Source organism: Spermophilus citellus (assembly GCF_964194105.1).
Source record: "Spermophilus citellus genome assembly, chromosome: 5".
NCBI lineage: Eukaryota > Metazoa > Chordata > Mammalia > Rodentia > Sciuridae > Spermophilus > Spermophilus citellus.
Genome location: NC_138186.1, coordinates 13,238,291 through 13,244,290, shown reverse-complemented (window position 1 = coordinate 13,244,290; position 6,000 = coordinate 13,238,291). Strand labels below are relative to the sequence as shown.

At 38.5% G+C, this 6,000-nt stretch overlaps 1 pseudogene across 1 annotated transcript in view; it reads left to right on the top strand.

Annotated features, from left to right (window-relative positions):
• Nucleotides 1–527: 527 nt before the first annotated feature.
• The window catches only part of LOC308650460 (charged multivesicular body protein 2a-like), a 28,022-nt pseudogene continuing 22,549 nt past the window's right edge, over nucleotides 528–6,000 (top strand). Inside the window, exon 1 of the transcript in view lies at nucleotides 528–622. The product of the transcript in view is annotated as a charged multivesicular body protein 2a-like (transcript). The remainder of the gene's footprint in view (nucleotides 623–6,000) is intronic.

Sequence of the window (6,000 nt, the reverse complement as noted above, 5' to 3'; positions counted from 1 at the left end):
TGTCCTGGGCCCTAAATTTCTCTGCCATCTGATTCAGGACTATCTCTTTGCAGGAGTAGTCTTTGACGACAGACAGTAAGACTTGTTCTGACCCCATGGAAGGCTATTCTTGGCTGTTTCCTTCCCTGGGTCACTCTGTTAATCTTCTAGTTGGTCTATGATTTATCTGGTTGTTATCCTGGGAAAACCACCCAACTTTAATTTCTCACCATCAAAATCTTCATTGATAATAGCAAATCTACTCTGGGCTATTAGGCACTCAACAGGGCTCTTAGGCTTCAACACCCACATGTTCTGTCCCAGATAAAATCAGTCCCTCTGCAGAGAAATATAAAGTTCTGTGTTCTTATGACCTCTCTTTCCTCTGAGCAAAACCTCTCTGCATCATGTTGTAGAGCTAGAAGCAGAGACAGTCGCACACTCCCCTGGGGTAACATTCCCAACTTACAAGAAAGATGCTGGATACAGGAAAGAGCTTCTCAACTGTATTTTTACTGGCTTAGTCCTTTAGTCATCTTTGCATCACCATGACCAAAACACCCAACAAGAACAACTTAGAGGAGGAAATCTTTCTTTTGGCTCAGTCTCAGCTATCAGCTGACTTCATAGATCTGGACCTGCGGTAAGGTCACCATGGTGACAGATCCTGGTGGAGGGAAAGAGCTCAGCACACGGCAACCAGGAAGCAGAGAGAGGGCTCTGCTCACCAGGAACAAAATAGTACCCCATGGCATGGCCCCCAGTGACCTACTTCCTTCAGCCACACCCTACCTGCTTAATCCATAATAGAGAATTAACCCATTTCTTATTCCTCTAAGATTTCATCTCACTCCAGTCAGAATGGCGATTATCAAGAATTTAAGAGGTGAAAACTCTTCTAAACATTTCACCTCTGAACCTTCTTGCATTGTCTCACACGTGAGCTTGGGGGGGGGGCATTTCATATTAAGACTGTAACACTATGAATTTCCAGGGTGATAGGTTTTTGTTTTATTTTTTAGTACTTTACAAATGTCGATCCATCGTCTTCTGGTCCACATTGTTTCAGGTGTGAGTTCAGCTGTCATTCTTACGTTTTATTCTGTACATACTATTTTTTTCTCCTACTGAATTTATGATTTTTCTCTTGATTGCTCTTTTAAATGATTGCATGCTGATATCATTTTTAAATGTTCATTCTACTTAAGATTCTGGGAGCTTATTTTATCTGTAGGTTTATAGTTTTCATCAAATTTATAACTTTTTGACATCTCTTTCTTCAAATAATTTGGCCTCCCCACCCCACACTTTGACTCTGCAATTCCAGGTCCCCAAATACATATGTATTATATTGCCTAATTTATTTTCCACCAATCATTAAGCTTCTATTCATTTTGTGAAAATTTTCTACACTTGCTTTGGATATTTTCTCCAATTATATATTCAGATTCACAGATTTTGAGGGGAGAGGAGGTCTTAATTAATACCATCCGGTGTATTTTTCATTTAAGATACAGTTTTTTCATATCTATAAAATTCTGTTTGGACCCTTTTATTCTTCACTAACTTCAGTATGTTAACAATGTTTAGCATCCTGGGGCATATTCAGAGTATTTAAAATTGATAAAGGTCTAGGTCACTAATTCTATCATGTCTGTCATTTCTTAATCTGTTTTTATTTATTTGATTTTGTGCTTTTGAGTCATGTTTACATATTCCATTATATTTCTCTTAAAGTTTGGTTGGATGTTAAACATTTTGGATTTTCACATTTCTGAGGCTTAGATTTTTGTCTAATTTTAAAGAGTGCTAGAATTTGTTTCAGCTTGTTGCTATTTGCACATCCATTGTACCTATTTATACTCCTTTCATGCTTTTAAATCAAATCTAGAGGAGACTTGGGGAGTAATTTAGCCATGACAATGAGGCATTACTACTCTGAGGTCTCTAACAAATACCCTTTATATTCTGAGGACACTGCTTCTGGCTGGTGACATTGCAAATTATTCCCATCCCTGTGTGAACTCTGGAAGTTACTTGGCTTAATTAACTAATGGTGGATAAAAGGCTGAAGAATGGCTGTCTCTGAGGGTAAACGTAGAAACTGATTAGGAGAGGGCATGGAGGAACCTCAGGGGAATAAGGTCATGTTCTATATCTTAATAAGAGTTGAGGTTAAATTTCCTGGTTGTCCTTTCCTTAGCCTTGACCACCATCCATGTAAGGGTAAGAACTCATGAAAGCCCCAACACAAAGCTCTGCTCTTCTGTGTGCTGTTCCTTCTTCTGTAAAAGTTCACAGATGCTCTCCACCTCTGCCTTCTGGAAGACGGATCACCATCTCCTCCGCTCGATGGGACTGGCTGGTGCTGCTTGGGTTTCTTCTCTCTGCTCTGAAGTTGCACTCAAGATGCTTAGTTAGTATTCTACTGGCTAGAGTTTAGTCCTATGAGAATTCCCAGAGAAAGAATGGCTGAGAAACCTAGCTAATTCTGGCTCCTCCAAAACTGAGAGTCCTGTTATAAGAAACAAGAAAAAAAATCAGATAGATACAGATTGATAACAATCTTTTACATATAAGTCTCTTAATCCTCCAAGTGAAAATAGATTCTATTTTAGATTTTTTTAGATTTTTAAAAGTCTTTAGAACATTTCTTATTCCTCTAAGATTTCATCTCACTCCAGTCAGAATGGCGATTATCAAGAATTTAAGCAACAATAAGGGCTGGCGAGGATGTAGGGAAAAGGGTACACTGATTCGTTGCTGGTGGGATTGCAAAATGGGAAAACCACTTTGGAAAGCAGTTTGGAAAGTCCTTAGACAACTTGGAATTGAACCACCACCTGACACAGCTATCGCACTCCTCAGTCTCTACTCAAAGGACTTAAAATCAGCTTGCTACAGCGATGCAGCCACTTCAATGTTTATAGTAGCTCAATTCATAATAGCTAAACTGTGGAAACAGCCTAGATGCTCTTTAATAGATGAATGGATAAAGAAACTGTGAGATATATATATATATATATATATATATAAATATTACTCAACCTTAAAGAAGAATGAAATTATGGCATTTACAGGTCAATGGATGGAATTGAAGAATATCATGCTAAGTGAAGTAAGTGAATCCCAAAAAAATCAAAGGCCAAATGATTTCTCTGATAAGTGGATGCTGATCCATGATGGGGGAGCGGTGCGGGTAGGCAAGAGAAGAATGAAAGAACTGGGAAGAATGGAGGATCTTTGGATTGAGCGGGGTGGGGGAGGGAAGGGAAGGGAATGGGCAGTGGGGGAGATGGTAGAATGTTATGGACATTATTACCCCTATATATGGGAATGATTGAATAAATGGTTTGACTCTACAGCATGTACAACCAGAGAAATGAAAAATTGTGCTCCATTTGTGTAAAAAAAATTAAATTAATAAAAGAAAGACTCTGGACATTTCTTATGGTTTGGATAGGAGGTGTCCCCCCTCAGAGCTCCTGCGTTTATGCAGGAGGTGAAATAATTAGATTACAAGAGCTGTGAACTGATTAGTGGATTAATCCATTTGATTAATTTGAATGGATTCCTAGGTGGTAACTGTAGGCAGGTGGGGTGTGGCTGGAAGAAGTGAGTCACTGGGAACATGGCATGGGGATTATGTATTTTGTTCCTGGCTCATCGCACTCTCTGCTTCCCATATATCATGTGCTGTGTGATTTTCTCCCCCACAGCCTTCCGCCATGATGGTCTGCCTTACCTCAGGCCGAGAGCAATGAAGCTGGCCCACTACAGACTGAATTTTTGAAACTGTGAGCCCCAAATAAGCATTACCTCCTCTACATTGTTTTGGTCACAAGGACAAAAATCTAATATATTTCTTTATCTAGAAGTTTATTAATTTTTATTGACATATATTGGCTATAACTTTTTATTGGATTCCACTTTGAATTTTCCTGTGAGTTGCATTATCTAAGATTATGAAAGAATTCAAGATTTCATTATGTCAGACATTTAGTTCTATTAGTATTTAAATATCAAAAGTCTAGAGTTAAAAGGAATATGGATAGATGGAAATAAAAAATTAGTCAAACAGAGTAGGAGGTACAGGTTTCTGTGTATTCAAAGCTATCCATGTAATATGTGCCTACAACACCAATATGGTTTAAGTTTTTGTTTGTTTGTTTGTTTTCTACCAAGAATTGAACCCAGATGTGCTTAATCTGAGCTATATCCCCCCTATATGTTTTTTGAAATTAGCATCCCATAATAGAAAATCTTTTAAAAGAGACCCAGCAATCAATAAAATGATTTATATGTAATGTTCACAACAACTTTATTCGTCATGGCCAAAACTGGAAATAGTCCAGGATATATCCACAAGTTAATGGATAAAACTGTGGTGTGATTCTGCAATCTGTATTTGGGGTAAAAATGGGAGCTAATAACTCACTTGAATCTAATGTATGAAATATGATATGTCAAGAGCTTTGTAATGTTTTGAACAACCAATAAAAAAAAAGAAAGAGAAAAAAAGAATACAATGGTATATACATACTCAGCAATAAAAAGAAATAAACTATTGATACATGCAGTATTGTGGGTTAATCTCAAAAGCATTATGACAAATGCTTTCTATAGTACATGTTGGGTTATCCATTAATATATAATGGCAGAATTAATTTCTGTTAGAAAAAAGGCCAAACTGAGGTTTTTCTGTGGGTGTGGGAGTGGGGATTGATTAAGAAGGGACATGGAAAATCTTTCAGGGGAGATTGTCATGTTCTGTCACTTAAAAATAACTGTGGTTACACGAGTGTGATCATTTGTCAAAACTCAGTGATCATACACTGAAAATGTATGCATCTGATTAATTATAAATTTTATATCAAAAGAAGAAATGGTGCTGTTATTGAGCTTTATCTAGTTCATGTCATGTCTGCTGATGTGCTTAGGAGGAAGTGCCCTGGTGTCTCCAAAGTCCTTTTAAATATATAAAAGTAATAGATGGATTCAACAGACAAGTGACTGAAGGATGAATATTTGATGATAACAAGTGAAGTCGAAAGTTAACAGTAGAATCTCGGTGGTGTGAGTATGAATATTCCCTGTGTAACTCTTTCAGTTTTGCAATGTTGGAACATTTTTATATGCTGGGAGTCAAAGTGAGTGTCTGAGTAGCTTCAGGCAAATATCCAAACAGAATTATTAGCCAAAATAACTGCAGTTAACCAGGAAGGTAGTTGTCTTCTTTAGAGTCTATGTAGCTTTTAGCCTGATTAGGGTTTGGATATGAAATATCTCCCCCCACCACCGAAATGCCTGTGTTAGGTGATACAGGAATGTTCAGAGGTGAAATGATTGGATTATGAGATGTAACTTCATTGGTGGGTTGATCAATTTGGAGAGTTAATCATTTGAAAGGACTCCTGGGTGATCACTGTAGCAGGTGTGTGTGTGTGGTGGGGGTTAGGGGTACTGAAGGAAGTACATCCCTGGGGGCAAGCCCTTGGAGTACATCTGTCCCTGGCCCCTTCCTCACTCTCTCTCTCTCTCTCTCTCTCTCTCTCTCTCTCTCTCTGCTTTCTGGCTGCTAAAAATGAGTCACCTTCCTCTGCCACCACCTGTCATGATGTTCTGCCTCTCCTCAGGCCCAGCGCAATGGAGTTGGCCAACCATGGACTGAACCTCTGAAACTATGAGCCCCCAATTAACCCTTTCCTCCTTTAAATTATTATTGTCAAGTATTTTGGTCACAGTAGCAAAATGCTGATGAACATACCTGGAAAAAGTGTAGAAAAGCAGCTCAGGAGGCTGAGGTAGGAGGATCACGAGTTCAAGGCCAGCCTCGGCAACTTAGCAAGACTCTAAGCAACTCAGTGAAAGCTTGTCTCAAAATAAAATATAAAAAAGGGCTGGGGATGTGGCTCAGTGGTTAAGCACCCCTGAGTTTAATCCCCAGGAACCAAAAAAAAGCATAGAAAGCTTATAAGATCAAAACCATAATATTAATATTTCCAGATTGAGAAATCCTCG